This window comes from Canis aureus, chromosome 32 (genome assembly GCF_053574225.1).
Source record: "Canis aureus isolate CA01 chromosome 32, VMU_Caureus_v.1.0, whole genome shotgun sequence".
Taxonomy (NCBI): Eukaryota; Metazoa; Chordata; class Mammalia; order Carnivora; family Canidae; genus Canis; species Canis aureus.
In genome coordinates, this window is record NC_135642.1 from 6500052 (window position 1) to 6525058 (window position 25007).

At 39.7% G+C, this 25007-nt stretch overlaps 1 protein-coding gene across 33 annotated transcripts in view; it reads left to right on the top strand.

Annotated features, from left to right (window-relative positions):
• FMN1 (formin 1) overlaps window positions 1-25007 on the top strand; it is a 438849-nt gene that overhangs the window by 3607 nt on the left and 410235 nt on the right. Inside the window, exon 3 of one of the 33 annotated variants that reach the window (XM_077880461.1) lies at window positions 1849-2079. The exons of 30 other annotated variants lie outside the window; for them this stretch is intronic. The gene's annotated coding sequence lies outside the window, so the exon portion shown is untranslated. Of the gene's footprint in view, window positions 1-1848; window positions 2080-10629; window positions 10695-25007 lie in introns of all 33 variants that reach the window. 2 more of the 33 variants (XM_077880460.1, XM_077880459.1) reach the window with 2 other exon arrangements.

A 25007-nucleotide genomic window follows, 5' to 3' on the forward strand; every position in this document is an offset into this window, starting at 1 on the left:
TGAGGATATGATCCCATAGTATATGTATGGGGCTGGGGGAGAGGGAGGAGTTGGTCTTCTCTTTGGGCCTTACCTCACCTTACCATTACCTTGAAATGACCTCTGTAATTCACCTCTGCAGGAAGTGGGCTACTGGGTAGGTGTTTTTGATCCTGTGTTTTTTTTTTTTTTTTTTTTTAAGCCAATTCATCTGTTTCCTTATCTTAAGCAAAACTGATCCATATTGTATCCCATAGCTCATTAGGGCTATACCAATTTCTCCTTTCTGAAGTGTCATAGATCCTTATTAAAGACCAACATTTTTCAAATTAAACACTTTCTTGCGTTGGTCTTCTGAGTCACAGGCTATGGTAGGCAGGACTTTCGTTTTTAACAAGAGAAAACCACAGTGTATTAGCAGGTACATGGGAGTACCCAGATGTGAGTACCTCCAGAGGTGGTGAGAACATGGGCTTAAATAACATATTAGGCCAAAGAAAAGGAGTTTGGGGGAGGCAAGTTATGGGAAGGTGCCCAAGAAAATTATAGCTAAACAAGAATTGCTTAGTAAAGTTTATTATGCAGATTTAAGTCCATGCCTTCTCCATTAATAAGAGTTATTAAGAATTCTTCTCTTCCTGGCATGGGAGAAGGAGACACCTTTTACAAGTGGAAATTTCCCTTATAATGCACATTTTACACAAGGAAAGCTTGTGCACTTTCCTTTTTATAGCTTTTACTGCATCTTCCTGGCTCTCAATAGCCGTTAGCTCATACTAATACATATGCCAAAAAGGCATAGGGGTAACATATTCTGATATCCCTCATTCTGCCCTTTGGAACTTCCTTTTTTTCCCAAGAAGTTTCATGTATCAAAAGCCAAGTTCATAGACAACATCACAGATATTCAGGTTGCAGGGTAAGAGATCTATAAAGGGGAGAGGATAAGGAGAGAAAGGGAGAGAGGGGAAAGGAACAAGGATGAGAAAGCAGAAAAAGACAAATTTAAATGCATTGCACCATTTCATTAAATCAGTGTCGTGGTCCTGGGAATAGGTCAGTCCGGGTAAACAGTTATTTCAGGAGACAGCAGTATAGGTGGAAATAAGGTGCCTAGCTCAGCCATCTCTATGGCCTCTATATGGTATAAGCAGTCAGGCATTTAGTAGGGGGCATTTCTATGGAGACAAAAACCATTTCTCATGGTTAGAACAAACTGTAAACCCAATTTTTGAACCCAGAGAATAGTTGGCTCTTAAGATTTCTAAATGTTGGGCTTACAGCATCCTTAAATGGCAGGGTTAGGGAGGCAGTGGCAGTCTGATGAATTTTCTGGTTTGCAGTTTTTTTTTTCTTAAGGTTTTATTTATTTATTCATGAGAGACACACAGAGAGGCAGAGACACAGGCAGAGGGAGAAGCAGGCTCCATGCAGGGAGCCTGACGTGGGACTCGATCCTGGGACTCCAGGATCACGCCCTGGGCCGAAGACGGTGCTAAACCACTGAGCCACCCAGGGATCCCTCTGGTTTGCAGTTTAAATGTTTGCAGTGAACCCTCTGAGCGACCTTATGCAGCATCAAAGGTTGGACAGGCAAGAGTTCTTAATATTCATGTTGGTCATCAGGATCAGAGGGCATTAATGGGCAAGTAGCTTGCAGCCAGAAGGTGGTCTGGGCAGGTAGATAAGGCTAAAGGGTAGGGCGGGAAGCACCAGGATGTTGCTACTGTGAAGGTGGTGGTGTTCCAGTGCATGTCTCTATGAAAGAAGCAATAGGGAACGGGAGATGACCTGAGGACCAATATTTAATAATCCACTCAGCACAGCAGTATGGTTGCTGTTGTTGCCTATATGTCCACTGTCATGCAGGCTTGGAGACTTTCTGCAGTGATTTCCCCTATGAAGCATGGAAGGAAAAATACAGATGTTTCAGAAAGAAGGGGAACCTGTCCACTTATGAAGAGAAGCTCCCTCTGGTGATCTACTCACTGTGGTAATTTTGAGAAACCATAAAGTTTCCCAGACCTTGTCATTTGCATAAATGAAGTTCCAATGAAATTCTCTGGAAGCATGGCATCATCTGTGGATGATCACTGTGCAGTGAGTAACTGGAGTGGTATTTTATCTCTTGTATAGATGAGCAATTCAGGGCTCTGAGAGGTTAATATGCCTGCTTAAAGGTATGGCTCTAAATGGAATCTGAGTAGTATTTATTCTACCTGTTGGGCTTGCATTCCACCTTCTGTCTGCCCTAGTAAGCCACAGAGAACATTCCTGGCTTTGAAATTTGTTAAACTTTCAAAGCAGTATAAACCATAAATATAGCACAGTATTCTGGGTATGGATTTAGTGAAAAGCAAGAGTTGCTTTTTTTAGGCATTAACATGATTACTCTTTCCCTTTTTAGATAAAGACAGCCACTTTAGAAAATTTTCTAGGCCTAACTCATATTTGGAAAGCTTTGCAAATAATTTTTTAAAAGCCCACAGGTCTGCAGAAAATGGAATTCATCCATGGAATTGGCATCTGTCCTGTCCCCATTTGCCAGTGTCCTCATCTCCTTTTATCTCTGTTTCTACCATGGCTTCCTCTACCCTCTCCCTACAGGAGACCAACTGGCTTCTTTCCCACCCACCTAATCCCTATTGAAATAAATATGAATAGAACCTACCATGTGTAGGGGGTATTGCCCTGGGTTAAAGTCACTTTCTGATTTGTTTTAAGCTGGCCCTGATTTCTTCTAAGCTATGAAAACATAGATCAATTCTAATTTTTGTGATTTTTTGAAGAAATAATCACGAAACTCCCTGATATCCTGGTGTGGTAAGGGAAACTGTGGCAGATTGGAAACTAAACAAAATGCAACAAACCACACTGTTTTCTCAGGCATTACCTTATTTCTTACTCTATAGTTCTTATGCCCAAATTATTCTCTAGGTAGGTGACAAGATATTTTCTTTTAGTTGTACAGTGGAGAAAACTGAGATGGGTAGATAATAAAGTGACTTGCCCAAGGTCACTCACGGTCAGTGGCATAGCCAAGAATAGATCCAGGTCACCCGACTCCCTGGGCTTTGTTTATTACATCATTGAACTTCTCTTCAGGAAGTCACAGTCCTGCCAGCTACCAAAATGAAAGGACAGTCAATTCTCAGCTTTGGGCCTTGGTCTTTTAAAATTTTTATTCCTTTTCCACTTTTAATTAAAATATATTAATAGCTGCCAAACAAGCACACTATTAGCTAGATTCAGAATTTGTTAAGAAGAACAACAAAATTCTGTATCTGTGGTCAGCAGGACTGTATCATACACTTACCTTGCTAAGAGGATAGATCTCATGTGAAGTGTTCTTACTAAAATAAAAAATTTTAAAAAGATAAAACACAATTTTGGTATCATAATCACAAATTGGGCAAAGGACAAAGCAAAAGGGAAAGGTGGCAGGAGGCTTCAAAGTGGTTGCAGGGTGATCTTGTGCTCATACTACACCAAACAAGGACGAAATACACAGAAGAAGGGAGAAGAGACATATAGTCTAAGACTACTACACTGTAAGAGAGGTATGGCCTGGACCCAGGGGAATAGCATCAGGAAAACTAAGGTCATAAATAAGAGGAGTAGAAAAAAAAATAAGTCAGTTCTATAAAGGAGGGCTATTAATATTATAAGCAGGATGTGATGTACAAATTCCACTGCTTGAAAAGGATGAGGTCAGATTCACAGAAGGAGAGGAAGCAGAAATCCTTTGTTCTTATTTTGCTCCCATCTTTCCCTGCAACTGTGGCAGGTGAGAATCTCCATCTATGAACATAGGTATATAGAAAGTATCTCATCTCAACTTTTTTTCTGATCATATTCTTTCTAGTTTCAAGCCTCTTCCTTCTGGAAAGGTAGAAGACTTTCCCTCAGCCCTTCTTGGGCTCATACCTTTCCCCAGAGGTGTATCAAGCTCCAGGGGGCTGGCACCTTGCATCAGTGCTGGCAGAGGGGACCCTCTGGTCATTGAAGTGTCTGATTGCACAGGTTATACTCTAGTGCCATGTTGCTGCTTCTGTAACTTGCTCAGCTGCGGGTGTCCAGGTCATGGATGCCTAGATGTCCCACACACAGCTTGGGGTGTATGTGAGGTCTCCCTGGGGACAACCCAGGAAGCAAGGTCTGCTCCTCCCTCTTCCTAGGTTTATAAGCCTCCCTCCTTCCTTTTCCAATGGCCAGAGGGAGATAATGCTCTAGGTTGCTACAAGGTTCTTCATGTCCATACATTTCATTCCTTCTTATTACTTCCTTCCAGAAATTCCCTGCGACCTTCTAAGTGTTTGGGATTTCGGAAAACAAAATCCAGAAATACTCTCAGGCTATTTCTCTTTTTCAAACCCTTGCCTTTCACCTCTCCTGATGCAATAAACACCAATTCTGATATCTGCCTTATGGGGGAGTCAAGCAAAAGGGAAAAACACAAGGAGAAATAAAAAAGAAACAGATTAATGATCTTTGAACATTCCTTTCTTAGAAATACAATGATTTTGGATCTATCTGATTCATGACTATTTTCCTTTCTCTGAAAATGACCCCATATCTAAGTTTGGGCTCCATATGCATAAGACCATGTTCCTGGTCATGGTTCCTGAAACCAGGGATAGAAATCGGACCCAAGCTGGGCCCGTTGGATTCCCTTCCCCAAGAATGAGAGTTTAGGACTGAAGGATGGTAGTGACTAAGAATCAGTGGAGTTAGGTCACAGTTAGAGAAGTACTCCAGGGGGATGGCCTTGGTGGTCTGTCCCAGTGGCCATTGAAAGGCTCTTGGATTTCCTACCCTTATTCTGATTTCTTGAAATCAGTAATCCATGAATTTCATGAAATTGGATATGCCTCTATTTTCCTTAAGGGAGCCCAAATCAGTTTCAGGTGCTTGCAACCAAAAGTAATTCAAGAGTGGTCTTCAAGACTGCAAAGGCAGTTTTGGTGAAGAGGAAACAAACTCAAGATAGGGCAAGAGATAGTAAGATAGAATCTAGCTCTTTAAGAGGTGTTCATCTAAGGATTTAAAGTGACCATTGCAAGAATTGTATTTACAATCCTAGAACAACTTTTGGCATTTTTTTTGGAGAGACTTTTGTTTAACTGTGGGCACTGCTTTTTAGTAAGGTGTTGACACACTCATGAACAGTCAGATGAGGTGCAGGGTTTTTGAGAATGGAAGTGCTTCCATCTGAGGGCTTCTGAAGAGATGGGGGAAGGAGGTGCTTAGGATGAGAAGCTCAGGTCTTGAAAAGGCTGTTGGACAGGAGGGAATTTGGGGTTTACAAGCTCTGCATGTAAGGACAAGCACCAGTGGGAAGGCATCAATGAAAATGGGTTTTAGCTGAGATTAAGGGAATTTTTAAATTTTTATTTTTTTACACTTAGAGTTGTCTGAAAGCCATGAAGTTTCCTTGTGGTCTGGAGAACAACTTGCCATTTAAGAGTTCCAGTTGAGACTGGATGGCCATTCACAAAGGTTATAGTGAAAGAGACAATCCAGAATCGGGATGGAATTGATAATTTCAAAGTTTTTTTTTTTTAAATCTATTTCTTTAAATCTAAGATTCCATCATTTTCCCTATGAATTTTGTCAACTCCAAGGCTAGAAAAATTCCAACCCACATCTTGACAGAATGCAATAGGAGTTAAAGCATTTCACAAATATTGTTTTATAACATTTCCCTTCCTTTATGTGAAAAAAAAAAAAAAAAAAAAAACCAACAATCCCCAAACCATAGGCTATAACTTATCATTGGGAGAAGACATTTTCACAAAGAGAAACAAAAATTTATTTTCTATTCTCTAAATTGTTATTCACAGTGATTAAACGTTTCACATCCAGGTGGTTCACTGAATTGAAAAGAAACCGTCTGTAATATTAGTGGAAGCATGCAAAACCCAGGAAATGCCAAATCCTATTAGCCCTAAATTTCGAGGCTACATGAAAGTAAATAGATTTCTTGAGCTATTTTATGGAGGAAATCAGAATCCCGCTCTTTCCCCAAACTTTTATAAATGAAAATGATGTGACCATGGCACCTCCTGTGAGACCTAAACAGGTAGCTCAGATGTTTTATCCACCACTCCCCAAGACATCTCACAGCAGCTAGTCCCTTTTTTATAACTATGTAACCATAGTAGAGGGTAAGAACTGGATTAAGCAAGTTTGTCATTTATCACAGCAAGCAGATGTTGACATTCAATGATCATGTCTTAAACATGTGCTGGCATTAGTTTAAACTAAATGGAAAGCCATTTAGTTTGAAATCCCGGTCTTTTTTTTTTTTTTTTTAAGATTTTATTTATTTATTCATGGGAGACACACAGAGAGAGGCAGAGACACAGGCAGAGGGAGAGGCAGGTTCACTGGGGGGAGCCCGATGTGGGACTCATCCCAGGACCCCGGGGTCATGCCCTGAGCCTAAGGCAGACGCTCAACCACTGAGCCCCCCAGGTGTCCCTGAAATCCCGGTCTTAAAGAATCCATCAGACCATAGTTCAACATGAAGATTTTCATAGTCTCTTTCATAATCTCTCATTCTTGTTGTAAAAACCGTAAATAATGCAAACAAACATTTAACCATTCATTAGTTCTCTGTTTGTTATTACCTTAATAAAAAGCATTCAAAAGAATCCAGTCTTTTCTGCTTTGCAAATTAGGTTCTCAAGTCCTTGTAAGGATACCATGAGCAACGTTAAGTAAAAAACATATTTTCTATCTATTTTAGAGTCTGACTTAAAAGGAAAGAAACATAATTATAAATGTAGAATCTGAGGTAAAGCCATTTTAAAAATCATTTTTGGAAATGTGAAAAATATGTAAAGGTACAAAGAATGAAATAATAATGATCCATATTCCCACTCATATTTTGTATTCTATATTCCCTCTACTTTTGGGAAAAACACTTAAAAAAATCACATATGAAAAAAAAAAATCACATATGTTGGGGCGCCTAGGTGGCTCAGTTGGTTAAGTGTCTGTGTTTGGCTCAGGTCATGGTCTTAGGATCCAGCCCTGCAATGGGCTCCCTCTCCCTTTGTGTTTTCTCTCTCTCAAGTAAATAAATTAGCTTTTTTTAAAAAATCACAAAGATGGGAATTAAAAAAAAATCATCTCGAAAACTACAGTTCCCACTATTAACCTTAGATAACATCATTTCAGACATCTGTCTACACCTATGTATCTGTCTATCTGGATGGGTAGAAATATTTTTATAAACATAAATAGAGATGCTATTTATAAATAAATTTAAAATAATTAAATTTAAATAAAAACAAATTAAAAATTTTTTAAGCAATTAAAAAACTGAATTGAAACTAAAGAATAGTCAAATGTCAAATAAATGTACCTCATTTCAAGATATGTTATTTCTTTTAAAATGTCTCTTTATGGCTAAAGTATCATGACAAGTATTAAGAAGCTGTAGTCACTCATTAATTATATTGCTGTTTTTATGAACTTTCTTCTTCAGAAAGTATCAGTTGACTTCTTTTTTTTCAAAGATTAACAGTTTTGAAACTTTCTCCCTGTTTTTTCTTCCCACCTCCTGAATATTATTAGATGTTTTATTATTTTTACATTGTTCAGGTTATAGTATCCCTTTTTGCTATGTATATTTATTTTGAGAGTCCTTTAGTGGTAGCTGCATGCTTGGATGAACTGAATGCATACAGCTCTGGGCGTGATATATTTGTGCTTTACTTTCAGTTATTTTGATAAATGATAACCCACTAACTTGACACAATTGTTCATGATCTCCAATATTTAGGATCTAAAACTGTGTAAACCACTATTATTCATCACTAAAAAATTGTTGGGTGCCTATTTGGCTCTGGATATTGCTGAGCTCTAAAAACTGAGTGTCACATCACCTGTAATCCCTGCCCTCAGGAAGTGAGGGCAACCCAAATACATTAAATTCCTAGTGTGCTAGCTCCATGAGAACTGTTTTATTATTTCCTTCTCCCCTGTGTCCATCATAAGTCTGGGTATTTCACAGGCCCTCAATCAGCACTTTAATTAAGGGGTCTTTATGAGCCAGATACTGTGGTAAGTGCATTAAAAGTCATATCTAATTTTTTCTTGACAACAAACCTATTAGGTAGGCATTCCTTGTCTCTGTTTTACAGTTGAGGAAACTGAGTCTCAGCAAATAATATTCCAGTTAATGCAACAGGATTTCACGGTAAAGTTCATTCTTTATTTGTGACACGTGGCCTGTGTCATAAATTTATGTTGGAAGCAACGGAGGAAAGAGGCACATGAACTACAGCTTATAGGACACAAGCGATAATACAGTGGTGTATGTACAATCTAGAGGCTGAAGGGCTGGTTGGGGTGGCATCTCCACTCTAGGGTCTTTTTGCTGACATTGAACGAGCTCCTTCTCTGAGCTCAGTTCCTATCTATGAAATGGGACTAACGGAGGATTAAGTGAAGTAACTCGGGTAACATGGACAGCGTGATGCCTGCCACAAGTGTTCAAGGAAGAATAGACATTACTTATTTTTGCAAGGTGCTCTGAAGGCTCAAAGGAAAGAATCATCATGTCCCCTGGATTTTTAGGGGAGGAGACACTTGTGCTTGGACTCTGCTAGAAGCCCAGGAATTCACCAGGTGAGGGGTAGATGGAGTCTTGGCAGAAAGAGAAACATGAATCATAGGACTGACAATCTCTCTGAGACACACCGTATTTGCATTACCCTAATTCACTCCCAGACCTTCCTTCCCTTGCTCGCAAGTCTCTGGAGTGTTCAAACAGGAGTACCTGTGTTTCCAAAGGCCGACTTGTAAATAGACCATCATATCTTACTAGACCATCTTCCCACTGAGAAGGTGAATTAATCAGTGTCTGTATGGCTCCAAGGAAACGTAAGGTGACAGGGCAGCTTTAGGATTATTGGTCCAGGAGGCCAGGGCCGTCCCAGGCCAGCTGAAGAGCACCTGATGGTCCTGAGAGGGAGCCTGCAGTCTGTCTGATGCTCTAGAACAGTGTTCTTCAACTTTTTTCCCCCTCTCTCCTTTAGACTTCTCCCTAATTGCCTCCCCATCATGACATGTTAGTATGACAGATAAACTGTGGATCTAGTATGTTCCCTATGTTTATCCCTACTTCTCTCTCTCTCTCTCTCTCTCTCTCACACACACACACACACACACACACACACAGATTTTTCACCCTCTCCTAAGAACCACCTCAAATGAAGCAGGCTTCAGAGGGTCTTCTCAGGTGAGCTGCTGTTCTGAAGCTGACCTGGCGGCTTGAAGGCTCTGGCTGTTGTGCTATGAACAGCTACTTCCACAATGACTCCTTCCTACTGCATTCACCTCCCATCTGGGCCTGCTCTCTCTCTGCTTCCATGCCTGCCCTCTCATTGTCTAGTTCCCATACAGCAGCCTCAGTGACCTTTGTAGGGAGTTTTTGTTTTTTGTTTTAAGGATTTTTTTTATTCATTCATGAGAGACACACACCCAGAGGCAGAGACACAGGCAGAGAGAGAAGCAGGCTCCATGCAGGGAGCCCGATGTGGGACTCGATCCCAGGACCCTGGGATCAGGCCCTGAGCCAAAGGCAGATGCACAACCACTGAGTCCCCCAGGTGCCCTCTGAGTGACCGTTGAAAGATCATGTCTCTGCCCAGCCTGAAACCTCCAAAGAGCTTCCCCTTGGACTTAGAATAAAATTTGGATTCTGTATCATGGCCCCAAAACCTATGTGATGTGGCTCCTGTCCACTGCTCCTGCCTCCTCCAGGACCAGCCTATGTTTAGAGAGGGGTCTCCTGGGAACACGCAAAGCCAGTGGGTAGAAAGGCACAGGTGTTTGTGTGAATAGCTCCTGGGGTGTGCTTTCCTGCTGGGAGGACAGGGTGGGCACTGGCCACAGTGGCCACCGCCCTGGGAAGGCTCAGAAGAGGGCAGTCAGGAACGACTCCTCTGAAGAAATGATGGTGAACCACGCGAAGAAGGGTGGGAGTCACCTCTGTGCAGAGGGGACAGTGTGTGTGGAGCCTCTGTGTTGGCGGGGGCAGCCTGCACGTGAGCTGCGGACACATGTAATTGTGGCAACAGTATGAAAGGAGGCTGGAGGACGAGGTGGAGGCTCAGGTCCACAGGGCCTTTCAGGACAGGTTAGGGGCTAAAATCTGTTTTAAGAGCGTGAGAACCATGGGATGGTTTAGACTGTGTGACTGGCTGTGGAGGGGGTCAGGTCAGATTCTCGTTTTGAAAAGATCACTCTGGGTGCGGTGTGAACAGCAGGTGAGGGAACACAGAGCAGTTCAGAGGGCACTGATGTGGTAGGGTGGCTAACCAGTACTGGTTTGGGGCAGCACTAGAAGGCTGCTTCCTGGCAACCCCTCAGTTGTGGGCAAGCTGACACAGCTGGTCATCCTGTACCCTGCAGTCATTCAGGTGACATGTTACAGCTGTCTTAGGTGCAGGGTCTTCTCGTCCCTCAACTCACGTCAGAAGCAAGAGGATCAGCATCATGACTATCTTTTACTGAAAGCCTCTTAGAATCGGCGTGTCCAAATATACAGACAACACAGAAACACACACGCACACACATGCACACACTTTAATGTGCAGTTGCTTCGGGTAAGCCTGGATTATTTTTTCTACACAGGCCTGGTGGCATCATGTTTTTGACATCTCAGAGCCCGGAGCCTGCCCAAGTGAAGGTTGATGTAGGTAAGAAGGTGGACTCAGTCATCGCCGTGCTGTGTACTTGTGCTCACTGCCAAGTCCCACCCTGGACCTGGGGTCCTTTGCAGTCTCTTCACCCCCACTATCCTGGTCCCAGCCTTGGTCTCCCTTCCATGCTTTTAGCTGCCTTCCAGTCTTACGAAGCTTGTTTTTTTATTTTAAGTTTGTATTTATTTATTCATGAGAGACATAGAGAGAGAGGCAGAGACAAAGGCAGGGGGAGAAGCAGATTCCCTGCAAGGAGCCCGATGCGGGACTCGATCCTGGGACTCTGGGATATATATATAGTGGCATGTAACAAGTTCGGGGAAGGGCTAGAGAGTGACATTTTGAACATGGGCAGTCTTTCAGATTGAGTCACCAAGGAAGACTTTTTATGAGGCTGATCATTTGATCAGACACCTGAAGCTAGCCAGAGACTAAGTCATCAAAATTCTGCTGTGTTCAAAGCTTTGGAAAACAAAAACATATATATTTATTTGGTTGATGGTGAAATCTTGGAATCACATCTTTCATTTTCCTCTTGGGGATTGTTCAAAGTTTCAGAGGTCCATTTTCCCCCTTGTTTAGTATCTTGAATTATTTAAAAACATCTCTTTTCTTCACCTTTCATGTTCCCTACTATCACTTTCATCTGATCTGTAATGGAAATTTTGGTATTTGTCTAGCCATTTACTCCCTAATCTGACTTTTTGTATTTTTCAAATTTTTCTCTTCTTGATACATATTTTAATGAGAGAAAGCCAGTTATTTTTTCTGATAATGACTTTTTGTCTACTTTAATTGTGTGTTTACTAGAAGGTAAACTCAAACCATCATTAAACATTAATGCTGACTACAAGTAATAATGCCTTTGAATTTTTAGGCAGAGACACAGGTCGGGTTTATATCTTCAGATAATGGTACTTCAGTGTACGATTTGCTGAATATCTTCCATCTTGGAGACATGTACTATAGGGAATACAAAGATGATGATTATGATAGTTCCTCCCCCTAGGGAGCTTTTTATCAAGTCAGAAAAATATATCACACAAGGTTAATTGGCGGTAGGAGACAAGGTGTCCTAAGATTCTTTTCCTGGACAATATGGATCTGAAACACGGAATACTAATTACCGATAGAGCCCCTGTGTATATATGTACTATGTATAGGTCTATCAGGTATCATTATTGCCTATATGTGAGGCATGAGAAGTTGAGGCACATAGAGAATACACAGCCATCTCACGTTACTGTGCTACGTGGAGGAGCTGGGATTAGAACCTAGGCAGTGTAGTTCCTAAAGCTTTGCTAAGAGGTAGGAGGGAGGGACCCTCCGGCCCTCAAGACTATAAGGCATGGAGCCCAGGCACATCTGAAAACTGAGATTATAGGCCCCAATTAGGATGGAGTCAAATATTCTGACAGACAAGGCTAAATAGATTTGAGACTAGAGAAGGACATGGAGACATCATAGGCTGGTCTAGACTGATAAGAGTCTGCGAAGGGCCTTGAGTTGAAGATTTTTGCCTTGAGCATGTGCTAGGGGGAAGTGATTAAAGTACCAAAGCTGGGTTCCAAATAAAGGATTTGGATCAAAGGGAGAAAAGGCTTTAGATAAATCCAGGGTGGAGAGATCACTGTCCCCTGGGTCTCATGTAAGCTAATAATGAATTTTCTTTTATAATAGAGGTGGAAATAATAAACCCTATTAATGCATTTCTTTTTCACTCATACTAATTTTACATTCAGTGTTACTTATTTTCAACACTTCACTTGCTTTCCTTCTACTTCTTGTATGACTGATGAAAGTTTGGTTTTGTCTCCCTACTTCTGAGTTTCTCATGCCATTTTCTTTGCCTGCTTCCACCCCTCTCTGCCCCATGATGTCCTTTGGCTTCAGGAGTTTGGGTTCTGATCCCACATGTGTGTGCCCTGAATTCAGTGTCAACCTAGAAAAGGAATTTGGAGAGTAGGCTCCATTTCTCTGCAGGAGGGATTGTGGAATTGCATGTAAATAGGGAGAATCAAAAATTATCTCATGGTTGAGGACACTGAGGTACAGAGGGAGTGAGTGGCTTGAGAATGATTACTATTAGTGATTGGTGGAGTTGGACTGGAGTCCAAGCCTTCTCACTCTGAATTCATTGTGTTTCCCTCGGTCTGCGCTGCCTGGGGGGGAAACCATCTCATGGGAATACTGCTCAGACCCGGACCAGTGGCACCAAGGGGTGAGTGCTCCATATTCTTTGACCTAAGGAAGAGGGATTAGTAAATAAGTAAGCCCATCTTCTGAATGAGACTCAGTATTCTTGGACAGTCCTGTAGGGGATTTTCAGAGTCAGGATTCTGGAGACAGACCATCTGGGTTCAAATCCCAGCTTGGTTGCTTAGTAGTTGTGAGACCCCAGGCAAGTTACTTACCCTCTCTGTACCTCAGTTTCCTTATGGTAGAATGGGGATACTTGTAGTACCTACCTCATAGATTTTTGTGTGTGTGTATGTGCATATGAAAATGAATATGTTGAAACAGGTAAAGCCCTAGGGAGAGTACCCAGTATATGGTGAGTAATCATAAACAATAGTAATTACCTGAAATATTTAATGACATAGACTACTTAGAAACACTCTTGGTTCTCGTAAGTCATGTGTTAGCTACAGACAGAAGCATTAGGATTTTGTCAGTGCTAGGAAGACCTCTGACCCTACCGATACTTCTCCTATTTAAGTGAAGTTTGAATACCCTAAATTGTCTCCATAAGTTATCATTTCCTTCAGCAGAGTAACTGTGAAAGTGAAAATACTCCTGGGATGGCTAACATATGTAGCCAGAAGCTAAATGACTTATATCCAGTCATATTTTGAAAGTGAATTTTTTGAAGGACAGGAAAGAGAATGCATTACAAGAGGAAGGGAAGCACAAAGAAGCCTATTGGAGATGCCAAAGACAAATGATCCACCTAGAGTAATGGAGACAAAAATGTCTGACAGACGGTTGGGTTTTTAAATGGAATGGTTTGGGGGATCCCTGGGTGGCTCAGTGGTTTAGTGCCTGCCTTTGGCCCAGGACACGATCCTGGAGTCCCGGGATCGAGTCCCACATTGGGCTCCTGCATGGAGCCTGCTACTCCCTCTGCTTGTGTCTCTGCCTTTCTCTCTTTCTCTCTCTCTCTATCATGAATAAATAAATAATCTTTTTAAAAAAATAAATGGAATGGTTTTTTAAAAAGATTTATTTTTTTTATGTAGAGAGGCAAAGAGAGAGTGAGTGAGCAACAGTGGCAGAGGGAGAGGGAGAAAGAATCTTAAGCAGGCTCCATACCCACTGTGGAGGCTGACAAGGGGCTCAGTCTCACAACCATGAGATCATAACCTGAGCTGAAGCCAAGAGTTGGATGCTTAATTGACTGAGCCACCTAGGAACGGTTTTTAAATGAAAAATGTGCCATATGCTTTGGTAGTACTCCAACCAGGTATTTCTCTCAAACTTCCCTCAGCAAAATCTTCTGTGTCTTGCATGCTGATCTTCTACAATCTTCAGATTTGTTTAGATAAGATTATGTGTGTGAGATTCCTTCAGAAAGCATAAGGCATTGTGCAGTTTCATGGCATTGTAGCCTCAGCTCAATTCTGACACAAAGTAAATATTCCAACCAAGACTGAACCTCTCATTTGAGGGGGATGGTATATGGATGAGACTTTCTTGATGCTTTTGACATCCATGAGAGGGCACTGCCAAGTGTTTGTGGGGGTAAAGATGGGGTAGGAATTTTTTTTAAAAGATTTTATTTGTTTATTCATGAGAAACTCACAGAGAGAGAGAGAGAGAGAGATAAGCAGAGAGAGAAGCAGGCTCCATGCAGGAAGCCTGATGTGGGACTTGATCCCAGGACTCTGGGATCATGCCCTGAGCCAAAGGTAGATGCTCAACCACTGAGTCACCCAGGCATCTCTAAGATAGGTATTTTCAGGGTTTCTCTGCTTTGATGTGTACTAAACCTGTACATCACTGGGGCCATAACTAGCTTTTGTTTTTGGGTCCCCTGACCAGCAAATATATAGCCAGCACTGTGTGAAGTAGTCCAAGCTTGGCTCTTGAGGACTCAGTTCTTCGTTTCAAAACAAAAGGAAGCAGAAGGTATATGGAAAAATAGGGGCTTCCTGCCTTCCTGAATTTCTTATAAAAGAGAAGTAATGGCAGGAAAAAAATAGATGGTAAGACATTAGGAGACAGAGGGTGTTTTCTTCCAGAATGTCATTTCCCCTCCCTAGAACTTCTGCAGGAATTACCAATGATTGAGACCATAAGTCTTTAAGAATAGTTCCGTTCTCTGAAAGGAATCTAGTTTTATTAAATAAAATAAATAAATAAAAATCATAAAAATAAAATATTAAATAAATATTATTTATTAAATAAAATATTAAATAAAATTTATTTTTATAAAATAAAAATAAATAAATAAATAATAAAATTTATTTTATTAAATAAAATAAATATTTATTTATAAATAAAATAAAATTTTATTAAATAAAAATAAATATTAAATAAAATTTTATTAAATAAATAAAATAATAAAATTTATTTTATTTATAAAATAATAAATAAATAATAAATTAATAAATAAATATTTTATTAAATAAAAATAAATAAATAAAATTAATAATTATTAAAACAAACATGGTAAAACTAATTCTCTCCATCTGAAAGTTCTCCTCGGTGTCACAGGCTCCCCATTTAGACCCATGGGTCAGCATCCAGCTTTTGAAACAAATCATGATGCAATTGAATCATGACCCTTTGCTTTTGGAAACCCCAAAGTATGTAATGTGGAATACTTCTTTTTTTTTTTTTTTTTTTATTTAAATCTTTATTTATTTATGATAGTCACACAGAGAGAGAGAGAGGCAGAGACACAGGCAGAGGGAGAAGCAGGCTCCATGCACTGGGAGCCCGACGTGGGATTCGATCCCGGGTCTCCAGGATCACGCCCTGGGCCAAAGGCAGGCGCCAAACCGCTGCGCCACCCAGGGATCCCTGTAATGTGGAATACTTCTGATGCCCAACTAGTCTATAAGCCCAAATATGGGAAAGGCAATCCTACTTTCAGTCCTGTCATTGGTAACATTGACACAGCATGGAAATTGGGAAAGTAAAAAACTATATGATATGTGCTCATTTGATCTTGTGCTCCCAAGAATCTAGTGGCTACTGTTGGCCTAGCTACACCTGACTGATCTTTTAACTATCAGTAGACCAAATTCTGGGTGTTGTGGGATTAAATGGTCTAAGTAACCAAATCAAAATCATGTTAATGATTGTTGGAATCTACTGGGTTTTTAAATGAAAGTTTAATGATGTGAGATATTATGCAGAAGAGCTTAAAAGAGCAAAGAATCTTTGCTTTTCCAAGAAGAGCATATACCATAATATATACAAAAAATAATAATAATAATACCACCTCAAGATGGAAGTGGTCCCCAAGGCCAATCCATTCAAATCCCTAACCAGGTCAAGGAACCTGGTAATGGATTGGAATCTGAGAGTGGGCAGGTTTTAAGGAGGGCTGATAAGTCTGTGGAACTGGATGGATAATGGTTTGATTTTCTCAAAAATCTATCGAATAATTGTCAACATGCATTTAAAAATGTCCAACTATAGCCAGCCTTCCAAAGAAATCCATTCTGTTTGGAGGAGTTTGATTTTTCCTTCTTTGGGATGAGAGACATATTTATCACTGAGTTTCTTTCTTGTCCTTTTCTGTGTCACTTGCTTCTTCACCTTGCATAAACTTAAGAATTCAGCAATCACTTGTTTATTTGTTCCAGTGAGGCCATATTGACAAGAATACCTTACTGTGGTGAATCTTAAGTTTTTTTCATTTTCACATGGGACTTCATCCACTTCTGAAGGCTGCCACTCCAGTTATGTCCTGGAGTGTGGCATCTGCTCAGCAATCCAACCAGTCATACCATCCTCCAGCCTCATCCTCACTGCACCTTTCCTGCTTCTGCTGCTGGTGCCCTCCATTAAAATGACACCCTGCTGGGCACAGCAGGCTTCTGTCATAGGCCTTTTTGATTTTTTAGAGCACTAAAGGAGATGGTGCCTGGGGAAGAATGGCCTCTTTTCCAGTCTTGGCCATGCTTTTTCAAATCCAGGCCCTGAAGCAAGAGTTGCTCGGTTTCATAATCTTGTAAAGTCTTATGAACACAAAGAAATCTATCTTTTTTGCTCTCTCTGGGTCAGATATTATCCCTTTTGCTCCATTGTCTCCATCTCTCTCTCTTCCTGTCCCCTACCCCAGCTTCTGCTCCTCTCTAGATTTTCCTAGCTAAATATGTATCCTTCCTTTTTAGTATTTCTCTAACCCTCCAAATGACTCCCTGTATATCTACCCCTATAAGAAGCTCTTTGCCCATCAGTTTCATAAAGAGGGGACTGGCTTTCCTGGCTGGAATCAGGTGGATCACTCTGCTCTATGACAGCTTAAGATTAACGTTACTTCAGCTGCTTTATCATTTTTCTGTGTGTTATATGATTTTGCTCTATTATTAGAAATATCTCTGCTAAGCTCATCCTCATACCTCCTGAATTATTTCTTAATAATTAGAATTATTGTGATTCTAATCTAATGTGATTGTTGTATAAACACATTTCTAATTCCATTTGTGAAAGTATTCATTATATATACCTTTTTCATACATTTTAGGATTGAAGAATAACTAGCTGTGGTTATGGCTAGATTACTAATATTTTAGTTCTGGCAAAGCAATTGAGACTGAAGAGAAGGAATGGGGAAATGTTGTATCCTGTCTCCCAACATCAAGATTTAAGAAAACCCCATGGATCATTTTTTCTTCTTGAATAATTAAATTCCAAGAGCCAATGGTTAAATTTACATGCCTTGAAATTATTTTTATTATAAAATGTTGTTATTTACTGAAATATTTAATATTTCAAAACATTCTCTTTACAAGAATGATTTGTATGCTGTAGATTTTTTTGGCTCAACTAGGCTCCAAACACAACCAAACCATATTTCTTCTGATGATGTCAGGCCCTTTAAGAAGGATTTTCTTGGGGGATCACATGGGCAGCTTAGTCAGTTAAGAGTCCAACTCTTGATTTCAGCTCAGGTCATGACATCAGGGTTGTGAGGTCGAACCCTGCATTGGGCTGTGTGCTGGGTATAGAGCCTGCTTGAGATTCTCTCTTGCTCTCCCTCTGCCCCTCCCTCCATCTCTCTCTCTTAAAAGAAGAAGAAAGAAGAAGAGAGGAAGGGGAAGGAGAATTGTGTTGTGTGTGCTGATCTCTTAATCACTCAGTTTCCTCCCAACTGGAAATTTGATATATCATGTACTACAAGTTCACCTTAGGGAACAATGTTACTTAATCTGATGACAAGTGTACTTGATAGTGTGTTCCCTAGTGGCCTCATCTGAGTCACAGATTTAGTTTGCTATTTGTGAGACAGAAATTTGTGCCAATTCCAACTTTTCATAAAAGCCTGTATAAAAAAAATTATGGGAACCCAGATCATAGTTTCCTTATTATTCTGCATTCTATCATCACAGATCCATTTACTGAACTTAGTATTTATTTGCTTTTATTTCAAACTCTCTTTAAATTTGCCACAGGCAATGTAAAATTTCCCTGATACCAGAATTGTGCTTAGAGTCCTTTTGTTCCCAGAGGGGTTCCCTTTGTGCTTTTAAGATTAAGAGACCTACCTATTCTTTACTTTAGGAATCAGAACAACAGCCATCTGCCTCAAAATTCATTTTCAATTTTTTACTGTGCCTATTTTTTCTTCTGTCTACCTAGCACTTTTAGCAATCTCAAATTCTGAAATGTTTTTATTAAATTGTTTTATGTTTTTCAAAAGCATTTTTAAAATGTGTTTTGAATCCTAGAAACATAAGAGAGTTCTAGAAACGACATGAGGCTGCCAGAACAAGTGATCCAGGGCAACCATGTGTAACTAAAAACTTTGGCTTTTCCATCAGTTTCATAAATGCATATACTTACCTTCACCTTTATACTTTCCAAGCTTGCCATATGGATAGCTGCAATTTTTTTTTGTTTCTGATACAATAATAGCCTTTTTATGACTTTGCCTTTTAGTTGAGATCAGTTAATAGGTCATTGAGGATGAACTTGTGGAATCATCTGGAAATGCTGTATGTAAATGGTAAATGGTATAAAAGAATTGTTAGACATCTTCAGTTGACATATCAAACTGTAGGAATTGTCGACACGATATTATTGCATAAAGTAGTGAAATCGTAAGTGGCAGTTATATGGGGAATTCTCAAGGCAGCTCAGTTTATTAAAGGAAGATGTATATCAAGCTGAAGATGGTACTGTTTCCTTTGCTTTGAGTCTGACTGTAGCCACTATGGTATAAAGGGTCTATGTCTTAAAACCTGCTAAAATTAGGGATACAATAATCATCCTCTATGGCTGAGACTTTCTTTTAAATTAAGATGTCAAAAGATGGAGACTAGATAGATGTTTAGATATTCTCTTTACAGCTTCCAGCCTTCTGTCAAAAGTGGAATTGGTTTAAAGGTTTAGCAAACAGAGTCCCAAGGGTCCACACCCACAGCCAAGGTCCTGATCACAAGGGGGACTGCCTCAAAGGCAGGGGTGGGAGGGGTGGGGGGTGGTGACACTTTATTCCATCTCCTGAAGCGAGAACTTACGACATTCAATCATAATTCTTACTTAACTTGAGGCAAATTTAATGCTAATGTCCGATTTTAACCTTTCTTATCTCCTCTGGGGCATTTGTGGGACAACTCTTTCTTTGGGCCCTAGCAGAAATATTAAGGCATGAGCACTAGTGTTCTTCTAGGACAAAGGGGAATTCCTAGCAGGAATTTGCAAGCATTATATCTTCTTTTTCTTTCCTGTCAGATGATATTTTATATTCTGGTTGAGGGGCACCCAGATTATGATGCTGCTTGCTTAATGCCCACAATATGTTAACCATCTCTTATTGAAGAAAAGGTAAATAATCCTTATGTAGGGGCACCTGAGTGGCTCAGCTGGCTGGGCATCTCTGCCTTTGGCTCAGGTCGTGATCCCAGAGTCCTGGAATCGAACGCTGCGTAGTGCTCTCTGCTCTATAGAGAATCTGCTTCTCCCTCTCCTTCTGCCTGCTGCTCCCCCTGCTTGTGTTCTCTGTCTCTCTTCTCCCAAATTAACAAATAAAATCTTAAAAAATAATAACAATCTTTACATAGAGGTCTTAGAGGTCTCTTGAGAGTCTTCCATAAAGGATTCATGATCTCTCCCTAAAGTTTTAGGGAATGCAGTGTTTTATAGCTTCTATATGCAAGACTTTTAAGACAGACTTGGATTCAAATTTCAGTTCTGTGACTTAATAGCTTTGTGACTTTGGGCAAGCTACTCAACCTCTCTAAGCTGATATGGTTCTCATGGGTAAGATGGGAAAAATTACTAGTATGTGTCTCATAGGACAATGAGAATCAATGATTGGGGGCACAGAAAGCACTTAGCCTAGGGTCTAGTACTGATTAAGAACTAATTACATATCGGCCAATGTCCACCTCCTCCTCCTGTTCCCATTCTCCTTCTTCCTCCTTCTCAAACAAGTATGAATCCATCTATTTTATTAGCACACCACTGTCTTTAAATTTTTTTTGGATTTTGACTGCCTGTCCCCAGATTGTTAACTTCCTGCCTCTTCATTGGTTAGCTAAGGAAAAGGAGCTTGCCAGACAACAGTAGTGATTCTAGCTACCTGTGCTGAAACAGACATGAACCCTGGATTGGAACTCAGTGCTGAGCTAGTCTATCCTTTTCTTGGGAGATTGTGTTGAAATATCACTGTATTTAGGGTTACTGGTATTGTGGAAAAAAATCTCAAAATTACTGACATTTATGGCAGATTTTATGAACTAAGACTCAATTAAGACGAATAAGACCTTCTTACCATCCCCATGGTGTAAAAGTGGGTTTGTGAATACCTAACACCATAGTCTCCCTCAACATGAACAGCCAAGCAAAGAGGAAGCAGACATACCTTACAGAACCATTGCCTAAAAATTATAGTCCCATGTTTATTTAACCTGGAATCCTGAATATTTAAACCCGAATATTTAATCAGGTATAGAAATCTTCTAAAAATCATATTTAAGAGACTTTTACTAAGGTGTGACTTTGCTTCACTCTATATAGTACCACATTGCATTTAAAGTTCTATCCAACTGTACATGTTGTTATGGCATTTTTTCTTTAGTCTTCTTATTCATTTGAAAAAAACAACTGTCAGATATAGTGGGGTAGTAGAAAGAACACCAAACTGAGAGTCCAGAAATCTGGGTTTGAGTCCCATTTATACTGCTCACTATTTTAAGATCAGGGGCAAGTCACCTGAAACTTTCCGGTCTCCTGTAGCCTCACTGTGTGCGCACTGACAATGACAACATCTGTCACGATGGCCTCACAGAGTGATTGTAGGGCTCAAATAGAACTTTAAGCCACACAACTTCCCTCATGAAAGGTTTGTACACCTGTTATATTATTATGATGCATGAAAATATCTGGGCCATCTTATAAAATGAAAACACATAATACGAGACAGTTAAAATGGGTTTTCTTTCAATAGAAGAGCTGGAGCGGATAAGAGAGAGATGACAGAGTAGTTTTTTTTCTAAGTCCCTGTGTTCCTCCCTTCCTCCTTGAAGCCTGTGCTCTGTGGCAAACATTGATTAATTGATCGATTGATTGATTGATTGATTGAGATTGTCCTTTTTCCATTGCATATTTTTGCCTCCTTTGTCGAAGATTAATTGGCCATAGAATGATGGGTTTATTTCTGGGCTCTCTCTTCGGTTCCATTGATCTATGTGTCTATTTTTGTGCCAACACAATGCTGTTTTGGTTACTACAGCTTTGTAACATAACTTGAAGTCTGAGATTGAAATGCCTCCAGTTTGTTTTCTTTCTCAAGATCACTTTAGATATTCAGGGTCTTTTGTGATTCCATACAAATTTTAGGATTGTTTGTTCTAGTTCTGTGAAAAATGCTATTGCTATTTTGATAGGAATTACATTAAATGTGTAGATTGATTTGGGTACTATAAACATTTTAACAATATTTGTTCTTCCAATCCATGAGCATGGAATGTCGTTCCATTTCTTTGTGTGCTCTTCCATTGCTTTCATCCATGCTTTATAGTTTTTAGACTACATGGCTTTCACCTCTTTGGTTAGGTTTATTCCTAGCTATCTTATTATTCTTGGTGTAATTGTAAATGGGACTTAATTTCTCTTTCTGCTGCTTCATTATTGGTGTGTAGAACAGACTTCTGTACATTGATTTTGTATCCTGTGATTTCACTGGATTCATTTATCAGTTCTAGCAGCTTTTTGGTGGAATCTTCTGGGCTTTTCTATATATAATGTCATCATCTGCAGAGAGTGAAAGTTTTACTTCTTCTTTACCAATTTGGAAATTTGGATGTCTCTTATTTCCTTTTGTTGTCTGATTGTTGTGGCTGGGACTTCCAGTACTATGTTGAAGAAAAGTGGTGAGAGTGGACGTCCTTGTCTTGTTCTTGACCTTAGAAGGAAAGCTCTCTTTTTTTCCTCATTGAAGATGTTAGCTGTGGGTTTTTCATATGTGACCTTTATTATGTTGAGGTATGTTCCCTACAGCTCCTTTATTGAGAGTTTTTATCATGAATGGGCATTGTGTTTTGTCAAATGCTTTTTCTATGTCTATTGAAAAGATCATATGGTTCTCACCCTTTTCTTACTGATGTGGTTGGTATATCACATTGATCTGTGAATATTGGACCATCCTTGTACCCTAGGAATAAATCCCACTTGATCATGGTGAATGATTTTTTTTTTTTTGATGTATTGTTGAAGTTGGTTTACCTGTGTATTTTGTTGAGGATTTTTCCATCTATGTTCAGTAGGGATATTGGCCTTCAGTTCTTTTTCAGTGGTGTCTTTATCTGGTTTTGGTACCAGGGTAATGCTGGCTCTATAGAATGAATTTGGAAGTTTTCCTTCCTCCTCCATTTTTTGGAGCAGTTTGAGAAGAATAGATATTAACTCACCTTTAAATGTTTGGTATAGGGCAGCCTGGGTGGCTCAGCTGTTTAGCACCACCTTTAGCCCAGGACATGATCCTGGAGACTCGGGATTGAGTCCCACATTGGGCTCCCTGCATGGAGCCTGCTTCTCCCTCTGCCTGTGTCTCTGCCTCTCTTTCTCTCTGTGTCTCTCATGAATAAGTAAATAAAATCTTAAAAAAAATGTTTGGTATAATTTGCCTGTGAAGCCATCTGGTCCTGGATTCTTGTTTGTTGGGAGTTATTTGATTACTGATTCAATTTCCTTGCTGTAATTCATTTGTTCAAATTTTCTCTCTCTTCCTGCTTCAGTTTTGGTAGGTTATATGTTTCTAGGAATTTATCCATTTCTTCTAGGTTGTCCAATTTGTCAGCATATACTTTTTCATAATATTCTCTTAAAATTATTTGTATTTCTGTGGTGTTGGTTATTATTTCTCCTCTTTCATTTGTGTTTTTGTTTGATTTTGTCCTTTTCTCTCTCTCCCTCTCTCTCTCTCTCTTTATGAGTCTGGCTGGAGATTTATCAGTTTTGTCCACCTTTTCAAATAACTAGTTCCTGGCTTCATTGATCTGTTTTATTGTTTTTTTTTTAGTTCCTGTATCATTTATTTCTGCTCTAATCTTTATTGTTTCCTTCCTTCTCCTAGTTTGGGGTTTTATTTGTTCTTATTTTTCTAGCTCTTTAGGTGTAAGGTTAGTTTCTTTATTTGAGATTTGTATTGTTTCTCAAGGTAGGCCTGTATGGCTATAAACTTGCCTAGTTTATTTCCTCAGTATACTCATATGTGTCCCACAGATGATGATTTAAGCCAGATAGTAACATAAGCCAGAGATGTGGTGAAGATCTCGGTATGCTATATTCTCATGAAGATCACATGGAAAGCTGGTATTTGTTTACCTTTATATCTGAGCCTTTGAAGAGGTACAGAGAGGTGAGGAAAGGATTCTTTCAGATCTTTGGGAGAATCTTCAGCACTCATACCTTATAGCTTAACCAGGTATCTGAGTGGGGTGGTTTAAGGGTCAATAAACAAACACAAAAAGGAGGCCTTTTTCTTAACCTCTGTTAACCATCTATGACTATGGCTAGAAATGTATTTATTTAACCATCAGCCTCTTTCTTATTCTTTGGAATGTAATTTGGTATCCTCTTAGTCTTCTAAAATCACTATCTAAAACTCTGCCTGTAATTTCGTCTTCTAATTTGTTTCTTTTTCACCCTCTTTATAGGATTTGATGTTTACCAGAGCTCCTCATTCTTGACTCTCTGTCTGATCTCTTTCCACTCCATTCTGTTCTGACATTATTGCTAAGTTCATCTTCCTTAAATTTAGTACTGAACAAACATCTCTGATAAAACCCATCCATGGCTTCCCATTTGTTTATGAAGTTAGCATTAATTTCCCACCAACTTGGATTCAAATATTTTTACAATGTACTATCACCCTTTCTTGACTTATCTCTCCTAACATGTATCTAAAAAAACAAGCAAAGAGAGTATTGCTTCCCTTTGTACATGTTAACAAATTTCCTGGTCTTGTATAATGCCTCTCCTCCTGGAATTCCCTTTTTAAAATCACACCTGTCAAAATCTTATCCTTTAGTGTGGAGCTATTTCAAATGCTTTCTTCTTTTTGAAGGATTTTCTGATCCTACAAGAATGATGTGTCTCTCCTTTCTTTAACCTCCTCTAATCTATTTTTTGATGTCTTGTAGAATGAGTTGCTTTCTGCTTTGTATTGCAAAAATTTAGCTATTGCTTCTATTCTCCTACTATCACAGTGTGTAGATTCTCTGAGAAAAAATACCTCTGGGGGAAAAGAGCTAGAAAGCTATTGCAGACCTACCTTTGTTTTTATATCTTCTATTTGAAGAACAGTTGCACTGCATTCCATCCTAGGATGGGTGGGAAAGAGCTAAGGCGGTACTAACTTCTTCAAAATTACACACAAGAGGCAGAATTCAAAGCTACATAGGCCTAGGTAAGCAATGGGAGGAAGTTACAACTCATATGCAGAGAAAGTAGCTATACCTGGAAGAAGGCTACCCGAGAGAAACTGTGGTCTTCATTAGAGGACATACCTACTACAGAATCATAGCCTAGGAGGGAGAGAGCCAGGAAATAAATATGAACCTTCTTCCATTCTCCTCTCCCATCATCTGATAGTATTTCTGAACACCTAAACCCAGTAAAGCCAGAGTG